This window comes from Ochotona princeps, chromosome 17 (genome assembly GCF_030435755.1).
Source record: "Ochotona princeps isolate mOchPri1 chromosome 17, mOchPri1.hap1, whole genome shotgun sequence".
Lineage (NCBI taxonomy): Eukaryota > Metazoa > Chordata > Mammalia > Lagomorpha > Ochotonidae > Ochotona > Ochotona princeps.
Genome location: NC_080848.1, coordinates 5,212,966 through 5,230,714, shown reverse-complemented (window position 1 = coordinate 5,230,714; position 17,749 = coordinate 5,212,966). Strand labels below are relative to the sequence as shown.

Genomic DNA, 17,749 nt, shown 5'->3' with positions numbered 1-17,749 from the left:
AGAAACTTACTAAGGTGCAAGAAAATGTCAGGAGAAATGACAACAAGCAAGAAAATACCAACAAAATGTTGGAGCTTAGAAAACATCCAGGGATGTAGCTGACTTTGTAGGACAGAGAAAATGGAGCCTGAGTTTGCAGGGCTAAAGCCCACTCAAGCTGCAGAACCACAAACATGCCGTGCCCTGGCAACTCCCGGAAGGGCTGCAAACAGTGGGCTGGTTGGAGCCTTGAAAACCACACCTTTGTGGTTTTCCTGCAGCAGCCCCTGTTCCCTATCCCAGCTTAAAACAAAAAGTGTCAGGCTGAAAAAATGGCTGGTTGAAAATCAGATTCTGTCCCAGCTGTAGGTAACTGCCTAGGTTGCTTTGTATCTAGCCAAGTATTACACTGCTGGGAGAAAAGCAGCTATTAGCTGCAAGGCATTCTGGGCCTAGTTAATGCCAAATGTGTGTGAACTGTAACAATATGCCAGCAGTTGCTTGTGTTTTTTTTAGATATATATATATATTTTTTGAATTTTTAAATTATGTGTTACAATTTCATACAGACTGGGATTTCCCCCCAAACTCCCACCCCCGAAAGATTTTCCCCATTTTACTACAGTAGCATAATCCTTCATAAGGAATTACAATTCCATCAGTCTCTTATTTTAATGTACCCCAACACTGCTGGTACAGACAAAGTCAGACAGTCCAGCATCCCATTGGCTACACTTGTCCAACAGTTTCATTAGGAATCTATCTTTCGTCTGGAAGCAGGGATGCATTTTTTGTTTGGTTTGTTTTGTTTTTTAAGATAAGTGGGGAAGGCAGAGAACTCCAGGTCAGGACATGCTACTCTGGTCCCCGGCTGGGGCGGGAGGGCTGCAGACTGCCCTGGGACAGGTTCTAGGGACATATTGAAGTGAGAGTAGCTGAAGGAATGTTTGACAGGGAAGGAATGATTTCTGGGGTCTTCCATGAACTGGGCCACTGCACTTGCAAGTAGGTAAGGGATTGAGACGGAGTGGTTTAGAGGAGGAAGTTGGAGGGCATGTCTGGGACAGGTAAAGGCACCACCCATGTGGGAGACCTCAACTGGGGTAAACAGAATCACCTACCAGCCACTGGCACATACAAAAGCTAGGGCTGGGGGCATGCCTGGCTGGGCGAGGCGACAGTTCCGACCCCTGAGTGTTGGAGCAGGGAGTGGGCCACATCAGGCTGGACTGCAGCACCCAACAGAACATGAGAGAACCAGATCTGGGGGCAGATTCCGCAGGGAAATTGTAGGTTTGTCTCTGTAGGACTGCAACATCCATCGTTTTACACGGAGAACAAGGGTGGTGATGGGCCAAGCCAAGCTGAAACAAGGAGCTCACCTGATGGGAACCTGCCTGACACTCCTGGGCTGAGAATGGACCTAGTAGAACTCTGGAGACTCCCCTGATGAACTGCAGCTCCCGCTGATGAATGTGAGGACCAGGGCTGTGGGCAGACAGGTTGCGCAAGGTTGCAGCACCCATTGGCATATATGTGGGCTGTATCTGGGGCAGGGGGGACAAACTGGACTGGGCTCCAGCACCCGCTGGTGCCCACAAGAGCCAGAATACGGGCCCAGCATGATAGCATAGTGGCCTTGTACGACTCAGGATCCCATATGGGCTCTGGTTCTAATCCTGGTGGCCCTGCTTCCTATCCAGCTCCCTGCTTGTGGCAGGGAAATCAGTTGAGGGTGACCCTAAGCCTTGGGATCCTGCACCTGCATGGGAGACCTGGAATATGCTCTTGGCTCCTGGCTTCAGACTGGCTCAGCTCCAGCCACTGTGGCCACTTGGGGAGTGAACCATCGGATGGAAGATCTTCCTCTCTGTCTTTCCTCCTCTCTATATATCTGACTTTCCAATAAAAAATAAAATAAATTTTTTAAAAAAAGAGCCAGAATAGGGGGTGGGACAGTCCAGGCTAGGCTGTGACACCTGCAGGATCACACAAGTATCAGGTCTGTGGGTGGGCCAGGCTGGGCTAGGCTATAACACCCATTGGTGAGAGACAGAATGGGTGTAGGACAATCAGGCTAAGCTACATTACCCACCATTGAGTGCCAAGGACTTGCGGCAGCCACATCAGTTTGAGCAGAGGCACCCATTAGCACATATGAGATCCATTGTCAGGAGCAATCCTGGTAAGGGAAATTTGGGGGGCTCCCTTGTGAGGCACAGTTCCCACTGGTGAGTGTCAAAGCCAGGGCTGGAACATACCGTACAAAGTTGGGCTGAAGCCCCCTTTGGCACATGTGTGAACTGTGTCTGAAGTTGGGCCAGGCAGGATCAGTCCATAGAACACACTGGCTTGAGTGAGAACAGCAAAGGGTGCAGGCCAGTTCAGGTTGTCCCACAACACCCATCAGTTCACATGAGGGCTAGGTGTAGGCCAGGCTGGGATAGGCTGCAAGCAAGAGCTGGGACTATTGGCAGGCTGGGCTGCTCCATGCTGTAGCACCTGCTCTTGAGAGCCATGACTGGGGTGGGCCATCTCAGACTGACTGCAGCACCTGCTGGCACACTCAAGACCCAGGGCTGATAGCAGAAGAACTTCAGGGACTCCCTTGCTGGGTTGCTGCTCCCACTGGTGAGTTTGAGAATGGGGACTAGGGGGTGGGTCAGGCTCAGCTAGGCTGCCACACCTACTAACATGCACCAGAACCAGAATGGGTATACCAGCTGGCAAGTGCCTGGACTGGGTGCAAGTCATATCAGGCTGGACCACAGTGCCTCTGGCAGGCCCAAGATCCAGGGTTGGGAACACGCCTGACAGAGGAACAGTGACCACTCCCTACTCTAGGCTTTACCTCTCGCTAGTGAGCACAAGAACCAGGGTGGGGAGTGGGCCAGATTGGACGAAGTGGCACCACCTATCAGCAGCATACGTGAGGGTCAGGTCTGGGAGTGGATTAGGCTGAGCTAAACTGGAGCATCCATGCGTAAACACAAGAGCCAGATGGGATATGCGCTGAGCCAGGCTAGGCCACATCAGAGGCTGACAAGTTGTAAAAGCCAGGGCTGTGAGCAGGCCTAGTGGGGATTATTGGGGGCTCCCACAACTGGACCACAGTACCCGCTGGTATACATGAGGACTAGCTCTGTGGCTGGGCTGGGCTGGGCCGGGCTGGGCTGGGCTGGGCTGCAGCGCCCATTTGTTCACATGAGAGCTGAGGTGAAATTGACCAAGCTGGCTCCACTGGTATGTGCATTGGTTGGTGCAGCTGACAGACCAAACCTGACCCTGAACTAGCTGGCACACAACAAGAGTCAAGTCTGAGATCACCTCAGGCAAGGTTTCTTGGGGGACTCAGATCCTGGCCACAGAGAAAATCATAGGGGCCCGGCGGTGTGGCCTAGCGGCTCAAGTCCTCGCCTTGAAAGCCCCGGGATCCCATATGGACACCGGTTCTAATCCCGGCAGCTCCACTTCCCATCCAGCTCCCTGCTTGTGGCCTGGGAAAGCAGTTGAGGCCCAATGCATTGGGACCCTGCACCCGCGTGGGAGACCCAGAAGAGGTTCCTGGTTCCCGGCATCGGATCGGCACAGCATCGGCCCGTTGCGGCTCACTTGGGGAGTGAATCATCGGACGGAAGATCTTTCTCTCTGTCTCTCCTCCTCTGTGTATATCTGGCTGTAATAAAATGAATAAATCTTTAAAAAAAAAAAAGAAAATCATAGGATGCCTGATCCAGCCTTGGAGTGCCACTTAAGGAGGACTGGGCCTCCTCAGCTGCTGATGCAGTGGACAGCATGTCCAGATGCACACAGGGGATATGACAGCTAGTTCACCTAGGCCAACTGCGGACATCACCTGCCTCATGAAAGGATGGAAAGCAGAACAGCCAAGCTAGCAGCATTGTTTCTGGGCCTGATGATGCACTAAGGTGGACTTTGTCAATCCGTAGACCTTGGAAAGATTTTTCTCAACCCTGGAGCAGTGAAATCAACACGATGTCTCAGGGCTGTAGAGCTTGGAACATTCTTTCCTACATCAGGGTCTCTGGGGCGTCGTCATCAAGAGACCATCCCTACCCCAGATGCTGGTGTGGTTTGGTAGTGGAGAGTAGCTCTCTCCTTCCTCCCCAGTGGACACAGGAGAAAAAAATAAAGGATACCTGAGGCATGTGTCCCACTCACCTTCCTCCATGCCTGACCCTCCCGACCCTGGTGGGAGGTTCATGTGGTCACTTATCCCTCTTGGCTATGTGAACAACATTGAAAATAGAACTGGAAAAAAAATTGAAAGACTCTGGACTTGGAGACATCTGGTCCACAAGAGGTGTGATGTGCGACAGGATACTCCCAACAGGGAACTTGGATGAGCATCTACCTGCAGTCCAGAGAAACCTTATCAGAGTAGGGAAACGTTCTGCCCAGGGCCACTTAGATAATAACATTCATGGGCCATATCCAATCATCAACTTGAACATTAGCCTGCTATGCATTTATCGAATCTCCAGCCCTGCCTCCAGCTGTCATGGCATGGCCGGACCAGATAATTCCAATGGCCTCTATGGTCCACGGAGCAGATGTTCCTCGTCCTTATTCTATACCGTCTTCTGCGCGGCTCTCAGAGCAGCACTGGTAGCCAGGCTACAAAAATCAGGGCCCGTGCAGGGGATTCTGGGGATGTGGGCAGGGCAATGACAACCACTGAGAGAGAGAGAGAGGCTCCTCAGCCTCTCCATGCAACAACCCCACAGTGACGCCACCCCTTAATGCCACATCTGCATAAAAGCAGCACCCAGGGGCACTTCAGGATCCCACTCTTTCATTTTCTCAAACATTTAAATGAATTCAAAGAGTTACAGAAAAAAAGGGAGAGATCTTCTATCCACTGTTTCACTCCTTAAATGACTGCAAAGGCAGGAGCTGAGCTGTTCTGAGCCCAGGAACCAGAAGCTTCTTCCGGCTCTCTTACATGGAATGCGGGGGCCTAGGGACTTGGTCCATCCTCTGCTGCTTTCATAGGCCATTAGGAAGAGGTGGATTGGAAGTGCAACAGCTGGGACAAGCACTGGCATCCATTTGGGATGCTGGTGGCACAGGCAAGGATTAGCCTGCTATGCTATCACATCTGCCCCTAGAGCGTCACTTTTTTTTTTTAAGATTTACCTATTTTTATTGGAAAGTCAGATATAGAGAGAGGAGGAGAGACAGAGAGCAAGTTCTTCCGTCTGATGGTTCACTCCCCAAGTGAGCGTACGCAATGGCTGGAGCTTAGCCAATCCAAAGCCAGGAGCCAGGAACCTTTTCTGGGTCTCCCATGTAGGTACAGGGTCCCAAGGCTTTGGGCCATCTTCGACTGCTTTCCCTGCCACAAGCAGGGAGCTGGATGGGAACCTGGGCCACTGGGATTAGAACCGGAGCCCATATGAGATCCCAGCACACGCAAGACAAGGACTTCAGCTGCTATGCTATCATGCCAGGCCCAAGAATTTCACTCTTAAATTTGAGACTGGTGTTGGGGAGCAGCAAGTTAAGTCACTTCCTACCATGCTGGCATCCCATATGAGTCCAGTTCGAGTTCCTGCTGCTCTGCTTCTGGTCCAGCTCTCTAACAATGCTGTGAGAAGATGACCCAAGTGCCTGTGCCCCCGCCAGGTGCCCATGGAGAAGATCCAGACGGAGTTGCAGGCTCCTGGCTTCAACTGAGCCCAGCCCCAATCACTGCAGCCATCTGGGGCGTGAACCAGTAAACGGAAGAGCCCTCTCTGTCCTTCTGTCTTTCAAATAAACAAATATTTGTTCTTATTGTTAAGTCTTTTTTACTCTTCTTAAAAATTATTTTTCACAATACAGTTCCTCAGACCCGAGGATTTCCCCTCCCATCCTTCCCCAACCACCACCACTGATTTCACCTAGATTGTAACAATAGCTTAGTTCTTCAACGACAGTCGCAAGTCCATCATTCTTCTATTTAAGTGTCTCCTGACGTTGTAGGTATAGAGAATTTTTTTAAATTGCAATTCATCTAGATAACCCACCTACATTTGCAGAAAACCTGAAGACACACAAAAGAACAGAAGAAAGAGGAACGTGGGCCTGACGCGATAACCTAGCAGCTAAATCTTCCCCTTATATGCACCGGGAGCCCATATGGGTGCCAGTGCATATCCACTTCCTATCCAGCTCCCTGCTTGTGGCCTGGGAAAGCAGTCGAGGACGGCCCAAAGCCTTGGAACCCTGCACCTGCGTGGGAGACCCAGAAGAAGCTCCTGGCTCCTGGCTTCGGATTGGCTCAGCTCCAGCTGTTGTGGCTGCTTGGGGAGTGAACCATCAGACGGAAGATCTTCCTCTCTGTCTCTCCTCCTTTCTGTATATCTGATTTGCCAATAAAAAAATTAAAAAGTCTTTTTAAAAAATAGATCTTGGAAAAAAAATATTGCTTGGGACACCAGGACCCTTAACTGAATACCTGGATTCAAATCCCAGCTCCACTTCTGAGCCCAGCTTTCTGTTAATGGGCACCCTGGAGAGGCAGCCCCTCTCACCCAGCTGGAAGGCTTGAACTGCATTCTGGGTCACTGACTGACGCTTGGCACAGCCCCTGCTGTTGAGGGCACTTGGGGAATGAACCAGCAGACGGAAAAATGCACACACTCTTTCTCTCTAGCCTTCAAATTCATTATTGCAAACATGTTTTAATGAAGGGACACACCACCACTTCCACTGACTCCCATGAGTCACAGAGAGCAGTGTGGGAGATGGGCCCTGGTGGGGGTGACCCTGGAGGCTGGCTACTCCACCCCCTTTCTCATCCCTGCGGCGATGCTCCTCCAAGAGAGAGAAGCAAGCCAGACACAGGGCTAGAGAGAGGAGCAAGAAGATTCACGGTGGACAGCGAGACAAGGGGAGCCACGGATGACGGCCACCAGGGGTCCTGAGACACAGCAGTGGCACGCACGTACAGAGGACACCCAGCGGAATCTGGACAGCCGCATGACGCGTCCCTGGAAGGAGGCCACAGAGCTAGAACTGAAGTGAACAGCTGAATCAAGTTCAAGACTTTCCATTATCAGAATTCGAGGGTGAATCATTGGCAAGTGCATACAAAACCAAGCGCATTCACAGAGGGAAAAACAATTTCTTTACAGAGGTAATCGTTAGCTGCAGGGGAAACAAAAGGCCCTAACAAGAAAGGAGAGGCCGCAGAGAACAGTGCTCGGCTCAGCTTCCAGTCACATTTCCGTGGTTATAACAATGATCAACATCAACCAATGACTTGGCAAAAAAAAAAAAAAAAAAAGGATGACTACACTGGCAAGGCAGGGAGTCGGGATTTCAGCCTCCAAGGGGTGAGCTGGGCTCTTTCCATTGTGTAACGTCAACAGCATGTAAGACAGGCAACACTACAAACTACAAGTGTGAGTGTGACCTCCACGCAACACAAAGCTCACGTAAGCAACAGAAGAGCTCGGAGGGAAAAACTGAAGGCGTTCATGTGCATCAGAAATGGAGAAGGACGGAGCCAGAGCCCTCTGGATTTCATTAGCTGCCTAATCCTTCTATTTGACTTCTTAGCCGTGTACAAACAGAAGCAAAATTAGATTCTAAAATAAAAAAAAAAATCTCACTCATCAAACAAATCCTTCCACCGTTTGCATGAAAGATCTGCATATATTTGTTATCAGCATTTCATTTGATATCGTTTTAGAAGACATTAACCAGGATGAGTAATTGAAGCGGCCTGCGCCTATCAGGGCCGCAGTGCTGCCTCCCACTTGCCATACTAAAGAAATGCATCAAATGCTCATTAAGTCTTGCACCACTAATTGCTTTTTGACAGACTGCCAGTTTTGTAGTAAGAACGAGCGAGACAAACCCGTCTTAGACATGACAGCCCATTCTAGCCTGCAGCTTGGGAAGGATGTGGGAGCCCACGGAAAGCTGTCTTGGGGCTCTCTGAGAGGTCTGCAGGAAGGGGGGCTCTCAGCATGATTGCCCTGAGTGCTTTTCAAAGGCTTCCCAAAAAACAGGCGGGCTTCTGAGCTCCCCCCCTGACGTGCACGTGGCCGGGAGGTTGGTAACAAGGCCTAGACATCAATCTTCCTGCTTTTTGGGTGGATGGATGGGTAGATGAATGGATGGGTGAGTGGGTGTATATATGGATATATGGGTAGGGGACAGGCATGGATGGAAGGTGGATGGATGGATAGCAGGTGGCTGGATAGATGGGTGGGTGGGTGTAACGATGGGTAGGGGTGGGGAATGGATGGGAGGTGGGAGGATGGGTGGGTGGGTGGGTGTAAGGAGGGGGTTGAGATGGGGGTATGAAGGACCCTTATGTACCTGCACAGGAGGATCATCTACACAGAGTCTTCAGAGCCTAAGCACATTAGCAGTTCTGCTTTATGCCAATTGTCTGAGAACTATAGATCAAATGAATATTGGCTATTTCTAAACAGTCTGAGATTCCTGAAAAGTACTCATTTTGGACACAAAAAATGGGCATTCAGTATTGCTGCAGCTCAATCACTTTCTGGAACTTTATCTTTGAAAATTGACTTGGGGGGCTTGGCGGCGTGGCCTAGTGGCTAAGGTCCCCGCCTTGATCCCATATGGCCCCTGGTTCTAATCCCGGCGGCTCCACTTCCTCTCTATCTCTCCTCCTCTCAATATATCTGACTTTGTAATAAAAATAAAATAAATTTAAAAAAAAAAAAAAAAGAAAACTGACTTGGGGACCCAGTGTGGTAGCCTATTGGCTAAAGTCCTTACCTTGCATGCACCAGGATCCCATATGGGTGCCAGTTCGTGTCTCTGCTGCTCCACTTCCCATCCAGCTCCCTGCTTGTGGCCTGGGAAAGCAGTAGAGGAAGGCCCAAAGCCTTGGGACCCTGCAACCTGTGAGAGACCCAGAAGAAGCTCTGGGCTCCTGCCTTCAGATCAGCTCAGCTTCAGCCATTGCGACTACTTGGGGAGTGAACCAACAGATGGAAGAACTTTGTCTCTCCTTTTCTCTGTAAATCTGCCTTTCCTATAAAAATAGTTAAATCTTTTAAAAAAAAAAAAAAGAAAGAAAATTCACTTGGGAGTTGAACCCAATGTTTAGAATGTTCAGAATAAACTGATTCATGCCAAGTTTTCTTTTGGTGGCGGTGGATGGCATGGTGGAGGGGAAGAGGATATGATTTTTAGAACGAGCCATATTCTGTTAAGTCACGTCAAATTGTTTACATGCACATAGAAGAGTCATAAAAATGACTGAAGTTCTGTTTCAAGGACCCTGCTATGGAAGGAACCCTATAGTGGGTCCTTCTGCAGGATCCCACTGTGAAGCCGAGCCCCATTCCTGCAGCTACCTGCTCGTCAGGTCACACTGGATTCCTACAGTGTCCCCACCCACCTCTGCCTACTCCCTAAGCTTGAACAAAACATTCAGGAGAGTTCAGTGTTGCAGCAGGCTGGAGACAAAGCCCAAACATTGGTGCTTCGCAGCCCCCAAATAAGAGTGTCTTTCGAGGACAAGGGCCGAGCAAGTGATGTGACACCCAGACATTCATTTTCTTTGGCAGCCGTCGCAGGGACAATCTGTCAGAGAAAGGATCTGGCTGAGAGAATAAGGTGAGAGAGAGGGAGGAGGGGGGAGACAGGCAGCCGTCGGGGGGCTGGGGGGCAAGAGCAGACACATGAATGGGGCGTTGGGGGTGAGGCAGCCTCCTCCTGCTCTCCGCTCTGACCATCTGCTCTGGGGGCTCAAGCAGGTGGGCACCGTGAAGCAGGGGGGACGGGCAGCAGGACCAGCAAACAAAGTCAGTGAGCCAGCTTCCCCAGGGGAGAAGGAAGACGCCGCCAACGAACCCTCACCTCTGGCAAGTGGCCAGCTCCCATGGCTGGGGCTTCAGCTGGCTGAGCAAAGCTGCTCCCGGCCCCACAGCTGAACCCTGTGTGATGGACACAGGTCTCGGTCAAGGAGGCAAATCCATCCTCCTGCCTTGCAGTGGCTCCCATCACGTTCAGGGAGTGCCGCCTTGGGAGCTTTAGCATGTGGTGCAAGAACAGGTGCTCAGCTCCTGGGGCCACCTTTGCAAGACCCCTAGATCCACGTGGCCACACCCTCCCCTCCAGCATCCAGGCCTCTGGCCAGCTCACCCTGGGCCAAGGCTCCCACGAAGGCCACCCTGATTGTAGTTTGGGCCCAGCGAGAAAGGAGATTGTATCAATGACGCCAGAGGGAGGAAGCCACCAAGGCCAGGGAGACAACAAACGACTGACTTCAAGGCACTGCCGTCGCTGTGACTCCGTCCAGGCTGCAGCGCTGCTCCAGAGGGGAGGGCAGAGGGGGAGAGCCGCACAGAAGGGCCAAACCCAGGCTGTGGGCTCCCTTCTGCAAGCCCTAGTGCCACGGACAAGCGCTTCCCAGGGTGGCGCGTTCTGCGCGCTCACTCCCCCCTTGGGCCGGCCTGGGAACTGCAGCCTCTGTGGAAGCCAAGGACTCCAACAGCGTTGCCCTACCCATCAGAGGTTTTGTTTTTGCAGTTCCCCTTACATGTGGTCAGCAACATTCAGAAACATTGAGTAGAAAATTCCAAAAATAATTCATAAGGATCCAATAATGATTATTGCAGTATATTGTTATGGTTGTTCTATTTTATAGTAGCTATTGTGTTTCATCTCTTTCTGTGCCTAATGTGTACTTTTTAAAGATTGGTTTAGTTTTATTTCAAAGGCAGATTCACAGAGGGAAGGAAAGAGAAAGATTGCCTGTTGGCAGGTTCCTTCCCCAAACGGCAGCAGTGGCCAAAGCTGGGCCTATCTGGAACCAGCAGCATCTTTTGGGTCCTCATACGTGGGTGCAGGGTCCTAAGCACTTGGACCCTCCTCTGCTGTTTTCCTAGCGTATAGGTAGGGAGCTGGATTGGAAGTGGAGCAGGTGGGAGATGAACAAGACACTCAAATCAGGAACGTGGGCGAACCTAGCTACGGTGTAATCCACTGTAATACAACACCTGACTTGTAGTTTACAAACTAAGCATTGTCATAGGAGTGTATTTGAAAGAAAAAAAACATAATACATATATCTAATGGGGTTCAGTAGTAGCCACAGTTTGAGAAAGTCCTGGGGTTCTTAGTACACCTTCCCTTGGACCCAGAGGGCTATTGTATATCAGCTGCAGTTACTGCATTAGCGTCCACCTTACGCTTCCTGGGGAGTAGGGCCACTGGGGCAGAAATTCCTGACTCAGAGCAAGAACTTCGAGCTGAGATAAGAGCTGAAAAAGAGCCCCAACCCCCTCCACCCCCCTCCACATCAGGCCAGCTTCTCCACTGTGCACACCCAAAGTCCCATGACACCTTAGCACCCTAGGTCCTGTAGATTGGTCCACCAGAACAGGAAGAAAAGGACAAGGAATGTCTCCCATGCGAAGACGACAATTCGGTGGGACATCTCCCTGGGGAGACCCCTGGCTGCTGGCGACACACAAAAACAGAGACCCCAGGGGCCAAAGGCTAGAGGTAATGGTGGCATGATGCGGGCAGTCATTCTGTACCTTGGGCTGGGATTAAATCCCATCTCTGCTGCTCTAAATGCAGACAAAAACCACGAGGTAAAGCTGCTGCCCTCCCCCTCCCCCGCAAGGTGTGCAATGCCTATTCCGACAAATGACACTCCCTGAAGGGCACTGAGAAACAGCTCCCCCAGCACCCCCAGAGTGCTCTCCCCAGCACCCACTAGGAACCTTGAAGGGGCTTTTGCTTGTGAGGGGGCACCACAATTCCAGTCATCCATTGAAACAGAGCCCCGCAGCCCCCAGGCCCATGCCACACACAAACCCCGTGCATTAATCCCTCATCCCTTAAGCAGGATTCCCAGGCTGAGGGGGTCCCCCGGGATCTCTGAGGGGCAGGGCAACCTTCCTCCTCCTGAGCTGCTGAGGGTCACCTGGATATTTGTAACATCACTCACGGTCCATACAAAATTATCAACCTAAAAAATTAGCATGCTACAGGGTGACTGGATTTTGCCTTGGCAGGAGCGGACCAAACGGTTTTGTGGGTCTTCTCCAGCCCGCAAGCTGGATGCTCCCCAGCCCCACCCTGTAAGAGAGACATGTAGCTGCTCGTGGCCTGGCCCAGACAGCCCTCTCAGCCTCTCTCAGTTCCTCCACCTCTAAAAGGAGCGGGCTGGACCCTCCTCAGTGCTTATCTGAGAGGGCCTGGCACAATAGCCTAGCAGATAAAGTCCTCGCCTTGCATATGCTGGGATCCCATGTGGGCGCCAGTTGTAATCCCAGCAGCCCCACTTCCCATCCAACTCCCTGCTTGTGGCCTTGGGAAGAAGCAGTCTAGGATGGCCCAAACCCTTGGGACCCTGCACCTGTGTGAGAGACTTGGAAGATGCTCCTGGCTCCTGGCTTTGGATCGTCGCAGCTCTGGCCGTTGTGGTCATTTGGGGAGTCAATCAATGGACAGAAGATCTTCCTCTCTGTCTCTTCTCTCTGTATATCTGAGTTTCCAATAAAAATAAAATAAATCTTTGAAAAATTATCTAGGAGCCCTAAACCAATTCTCAGGGCCCTCATCCCAGGTCTATCCCACCAGAACTTCAAGGGCTGCCGTTGGGGCATCCCATTGATTCTCAGTGCAGCCTGGCTGCAAAGCCCTGCCTGCTGTGTTCCAAGGGCCACTCCACTAGCACAGCAGGAACACACTAGCCACCTTCCGTCACCTCACTCAGTCCTCAAGGAGGATGAGCGGGGGTCCTCGGAGGTCTGGATGGCTGGCAGGTCCTCAGAAAACCGAGAATGATCCAGAAAGAACTCATCCCCAAAGACCTCCTGAGGTTGCCAGACACCGCTTGGGACAAGCAGTTAAGATGCTCACAGGGCAAGGAGCAGGGCCCCTATCTAGGGAATCAACCTCTGATAGCCCGTCTGCCACATGTGTCACCCACAGATCTGCACATTCAAACAGGGGCGGGCTCTGTCATGTCGCAACTGTGTGGCCTTGGGGCAGGGTGTCTCGCCGCTCTGTGCCTTGGGTGCTTCCTTCACAAATAGGGATATGAAGAAAGGCGACCGTGGGCAGCGGCTTAGGGAGAATTAGAGGAGTTGATATAAGGTGTTATTTACAGGGACGCTTCATGGGGCCAAATAAATGGGTGCATGCTGAAAGAACAAAGGCTTTCCCTACTACCAAGACTTCTCACCAAGACAGTCTTAACAGTGATGGTGACATGATCACCTGCACAGGTGGAGTGGGTGCAGTGAGACCACGGGCACAGCGGACACTTGGCAAGTGTCACCTGCAGCTTGGTGGGCAGGCAGTGTCTCCCAGAGTGCCTCTGCTCTAGCTCTGCAAGCACTTCGCAGAATGAGCACTCCAGGAAAGCACACTCTGGAATAAGTCGTCCCACTGGGGGACCCCATGTTTTCCAATCTGGGCCGGGATGATAGCAGCAGGGACTGGAAATCGGGGGGAGTGCAGCAGGGGAGAGGGGAAGTACAGACACAGACCTGGGGGACACCTCTCCTCCCCCAGTTTTCATACTACCTGGGATGTCCCTGCTGCAGTGGCAAGTGTCTCTCATTCTCAGAGCCAATTCAACTCTTGATGTTGCCTCTCCCTAACCAAGGAACCTTGCACAAGTCACCTGGCCCCTCTGGGTCTGGAACCTTGAGCCGTGGCTGATGGGCTATAAACCTGAGCATTCTTAACGGGCCTCCTCCCTCCTGGACTCCATGTCAGTGTAGGCTCCTGCTGGACCGGAGGAGGCAACAGGAAAAGGAATAAGAAGCAGGTCAAGGGGTCTCTGAATCCTGATTTGATTTCAGAACTTTCTAGGGGAAGTTACCGGAGAGGCCCTACACTTGCTCACCTATACAGCCAACGCATTTCTTTATGCTGAGAAAAATGGTGATGTATCAGGAAGGACTTGTAGCATCAAGGACTGGGAGAGAGACAGAGTGAGCGAGAGGAAGAGAGAGAGAAAGAGAGAGAGGAGACTGCTACCTTAAGCCATTGTGTATCAGAAGGGTTAACCCTGATGTGTGCCAGACCGCCTCATCGTTGTCTTCCAAGCTACACATCACTTTCCCAAGGTATCGGAGAGGATTGTTCATTCCGGCAGGTACAAGATGCAGTCTCAGAATCAGCATCCCAAAGCTGACATTTTAATTTGGGTAAAATGCAGATGGCTTGTGGGGGACCAGGGACTGGCACAGCTGCCCAACAGGAGCGTCTCCAGTACCCGATCCCCATGCCTTCCATTCTCCCCAATCTGCAGCTGATGCCCTCTGCTGCCAGGTGCTGTTCCTTCCCACCCAGGGGCCCTGGAACCCACATTGTGGCAGCTCCATGGAGACAACGTGGTGTCCTATACTGCTAACCTGGTCCAGCAGCGCTCCCTGCACAGGCTCTCCTGCTCTCCTGTAGGCCTGATCACATCACTTGCATTCAATGTATTATTCCACCACGCAGTAGCATGACCCGTTCAGGACCTTCTTGTTCTTAGAGTGGGCCAGGGAGCCAAGCAGCATCTCCCCTGAGCAGAGGCTGAGCCTTAGCCTTGGGCTTTTTGTCCTGCTGCTGTTCTTAACTTCCTGCTGTCTGTAGTCCCTCTGAAAAGTGCTGAAAGGGGAAAGGTGTTACTTAATTACTCCAAAGAAGCCAGTGTGGGAAGTTACCACCTCCTCTCCGACCCCTGCCTTTTTCAGGCCGGAGGCTGTGTTACTTAGCTACTGACCTGGATGGATTACAGCGGCAGCAGCTCCTGCCGATAACAGGGCAGACCTTTCAGCAGGTGGAGGAAGAGTTAAAGGAGAACAGCGGGAGCTCAACGGGCCACCGGAACTTGGGGTCGGCTGCAGACAGCAGCTGGCAGCCAGGGCAAGCAGCTCTCCCGAGACACGCAGGGGACAGCAAGCACGCACGAGGTGGACACAAGTCAACACCGCTTTCGGTGACACACTTCCTGCTGCCATGGCCAAGGGTGTTCTGCCAGCTGCAGCAGAGAGAGGAGTTTCCCAGGTGGAAGCCCCCCCGCCCCGCCCCCAGACTGGCTGATGGAGAGGAGGGGCAAGGCTCGACAAGGAACCAATGGAAACAAACCGTACTGCACTTGGTGGTCCAGGTCAGTGAGGTGCTCACTCCGCACTCAAGATGCCTTGTGGGGAGACGACTGTGCAGCGGGTCCCCCGAGACAGCCTTGCTGGGCTGGTGCCCCCCAAAACCACCAAGCAGAAACTGAGTCACATCCTGCCTCAAGGAGGCTGCCTGGGGGAGGGGGTGGGAAGGAGGTTTTAGGAGCCTGCCAACCTGTGTGCTAGAAAACAGTGGTAATTAACAGTTTGATAACTTTTAAAAGACAAAATGGGACACAGGGAAAGGAATTTGAGGGCAAAATGGGCACCATGGCTCCTCCTTTTACCTCTCTTTTCCTAAGAACCACTAGAGTCACTCTGTGTGTGTGTGTGTGTGTAAGACTGACTGATTGAGCCCAGCATTTTGGTGTAGTGTGTAAAGCCGCTGCCTGCACTGTCAGCATCCCACATGGATGAGTCCCAATTGTTCCATTTCCCATCCAGCTCCCTGACGATGTGCTTGGGAACAGCCCTTGCACCCATGTGGTAGAACCAGATGACGGTCCTGGTTCCTGGCTTCGACTGGCTCAGCCCTGGCCATTGTGGTCGGTGGGGGAGTGAACCATAGAACAAAAGATCTCTGTGTGTCTCTGTCTCTCTTTTAGCTTTCTCTCTCTCTCGCTCCACCTCCCCAATAAACAAATCTAAAAAAAAAAAAAGGATTGATTAGAAAAGCAAAATGACAGAGAGAAGAGAAAGAGATTGGTTGACTTTGCAATTTATCACTATGGCCATGCTTGGGCCAGGAACACCAGCCAGGTCTCCCACGCAGGTATAAGTGGCCCAAGTGCTTGAACCATCAGCCACTACCTGCCCAACATTTTAGCAGGAAGCTACACTGGAGTAGCCAAGAACCAAACTGGCACTCCAATACAGGATCTGAGCATCCCAAGCAGTGGCTTAATCCACTGCACAGCAATGCCTGCCCCGAGGGGTCACTGGCTTTAAGCTAGGGGAGGCAACAGGCAGCGTATCAACTGTGTCACCAGAAGGCCCGGAGTACTCCTGAGCTCAACCCCACGTCACCTCCCCAGCCCTACAATCACCTCCTCCCGTTGGAGAGCAGAAACTCCTCAATCCTTCCCCGGAGAGTGGCCCACCCAGCCGCTCTACCCTGCCCACAAGAGTCTCTCTACAGAGAAGCTCAGACTTGAGGTGAACCCTGGCTCAGTTTCCATCCAGACCCTGTCCATGAGCCCCGTCCCCCGTCACAGAGCCCAAACCCCTTCATGACCAACATCTCAAAAGCAGAGGAGCCCAAGGGAAGCCTGAGCCCAGCACAGCAGCTTCATTGGCTAATCCTCCACCTGCAAATGCTAGCATCCCATACGGGTCCCGATTCATGTCCCAGCTTCTCCACTTTCCATCCAGCTCCCATCTGGGAGACCTGCTAAAAGCCCCTAGCTCCTGGCTTCAAAATGGCTCAGCTCTGGCCATTGTGGCCAACTGGGGAGTGAACCAGTGGGTGAAAGATCTTTCCATCTTTCTTTCTGCAAATTTGCTTTTCCAATTGATGGTTGCCAAGGGAGGGGCTGGATCCACTCGCTCAGGCTTCAGCCTGGAGTAGTGAGTAGTAGTGGCAGGATTCCAGTGACCAGTGACACAGCTGAATGGACATCCCTTTCCTAACTAGGGTACAAACAGTCCCTTCGCTGGCCCCCGTGTCCAGAGGGATATAAAACTTCCCAGCTTGTCTCTCGGCCCTCCCTTTTCGTTTTCTTCCTCTTCCCTCCATGCAGCGCGAAGGGGGCCCAGCAGCAGATTTTCCAATAAAACTTCCGTTACAATTTTGGACAACTTGCTGGTATTATTCCACCAGTGGATGGTCGGCTGTCATCATCTAACACCAATAAAAATAAATAACTCTTTCAAAAAAAATTCAAGGTAGGGCCCCGATCTCATCCTTCTGAGCAGCTGACTGCTGCTTCCCTGGCTGGTTTAGGACACCTGCCCACCTCTAGGCTCACCCACTTTCCAAATGGCTTCTGGATTTTGTTTTTCCACTGACAAATTGAAAATTGGATAATAGAGATAGATAGATCTGGCAGTTCAGCCCACGGAGAGAACTAATTGGGATTTGCTTTCTGTTTTCCCATGAGGAAAACCGGTAGCATGGCGATTCAGTGTGTGCGTGTGTGTACTTGGAGGAGGGTGGGGAAAGGACAGCTGAAGGATTGATTATGACTTATTAAACTATTGGAACAGGGACTGAATCATCATGATCAAAAAATAGGTAGCTGCAACTGGATGCGACACAACCCCCACTTCTTGCCTGTTCCCTTCGAGCTCCCGCACAACACGGAGGAGGAGGAGGGGTTGCGCTGGGTTAGACCAGCAGGTGCCATAGACAAGGCTGCTGTACAGCCCAGGTCGCCTCCCTCAGCGCTGGGAAAGCCCGGGAGAGTCGAGGCCAGTGGATCTCGTAGAGCCCTAATGGCTCCTGGAACGGAATCCCCGGGGAGCCAGGTGCTACTAGCCCACAACCCTGCGAGGCTGGCATGGAGAGGTGCTACATCACTGCTCCACCCCTTTTGTCCCTGCGGTTACACTGCGCCCTGTACTCTGTGCCTTGCCCCCCCCCCCCCCCGGTGAACACAGCCTGGCAAACTCGTGACTGAGAAAAATCACAAAAACTCCGG

The 17,749-nt window shown here is 51.9% G+C and overlaps 2 protein-coding genes across 5 annotated transcripts in view; one reads left to right on the top strand and one right to left on the bottom strand.

Moving 5' to 3' along the window:
- Nucleotides 1-17,749, bottom strand: part of SLC39A11 (solute carrier family 39 member 11) — a 378,198-nt gene that overhangs the window by 331,343 nt on the left and 29,106 nt on the right. The window lies entirely within an intron of this gene.
- The window catches only part of SSTR2 (somatostatin receptor 2), a 29,388-nt gene that overhangs the window by 5,615 nt on the left and 6,024 nt on the right, over nucleotides 1-17,749 (top strand). The window lies entirely within an intron of this gene.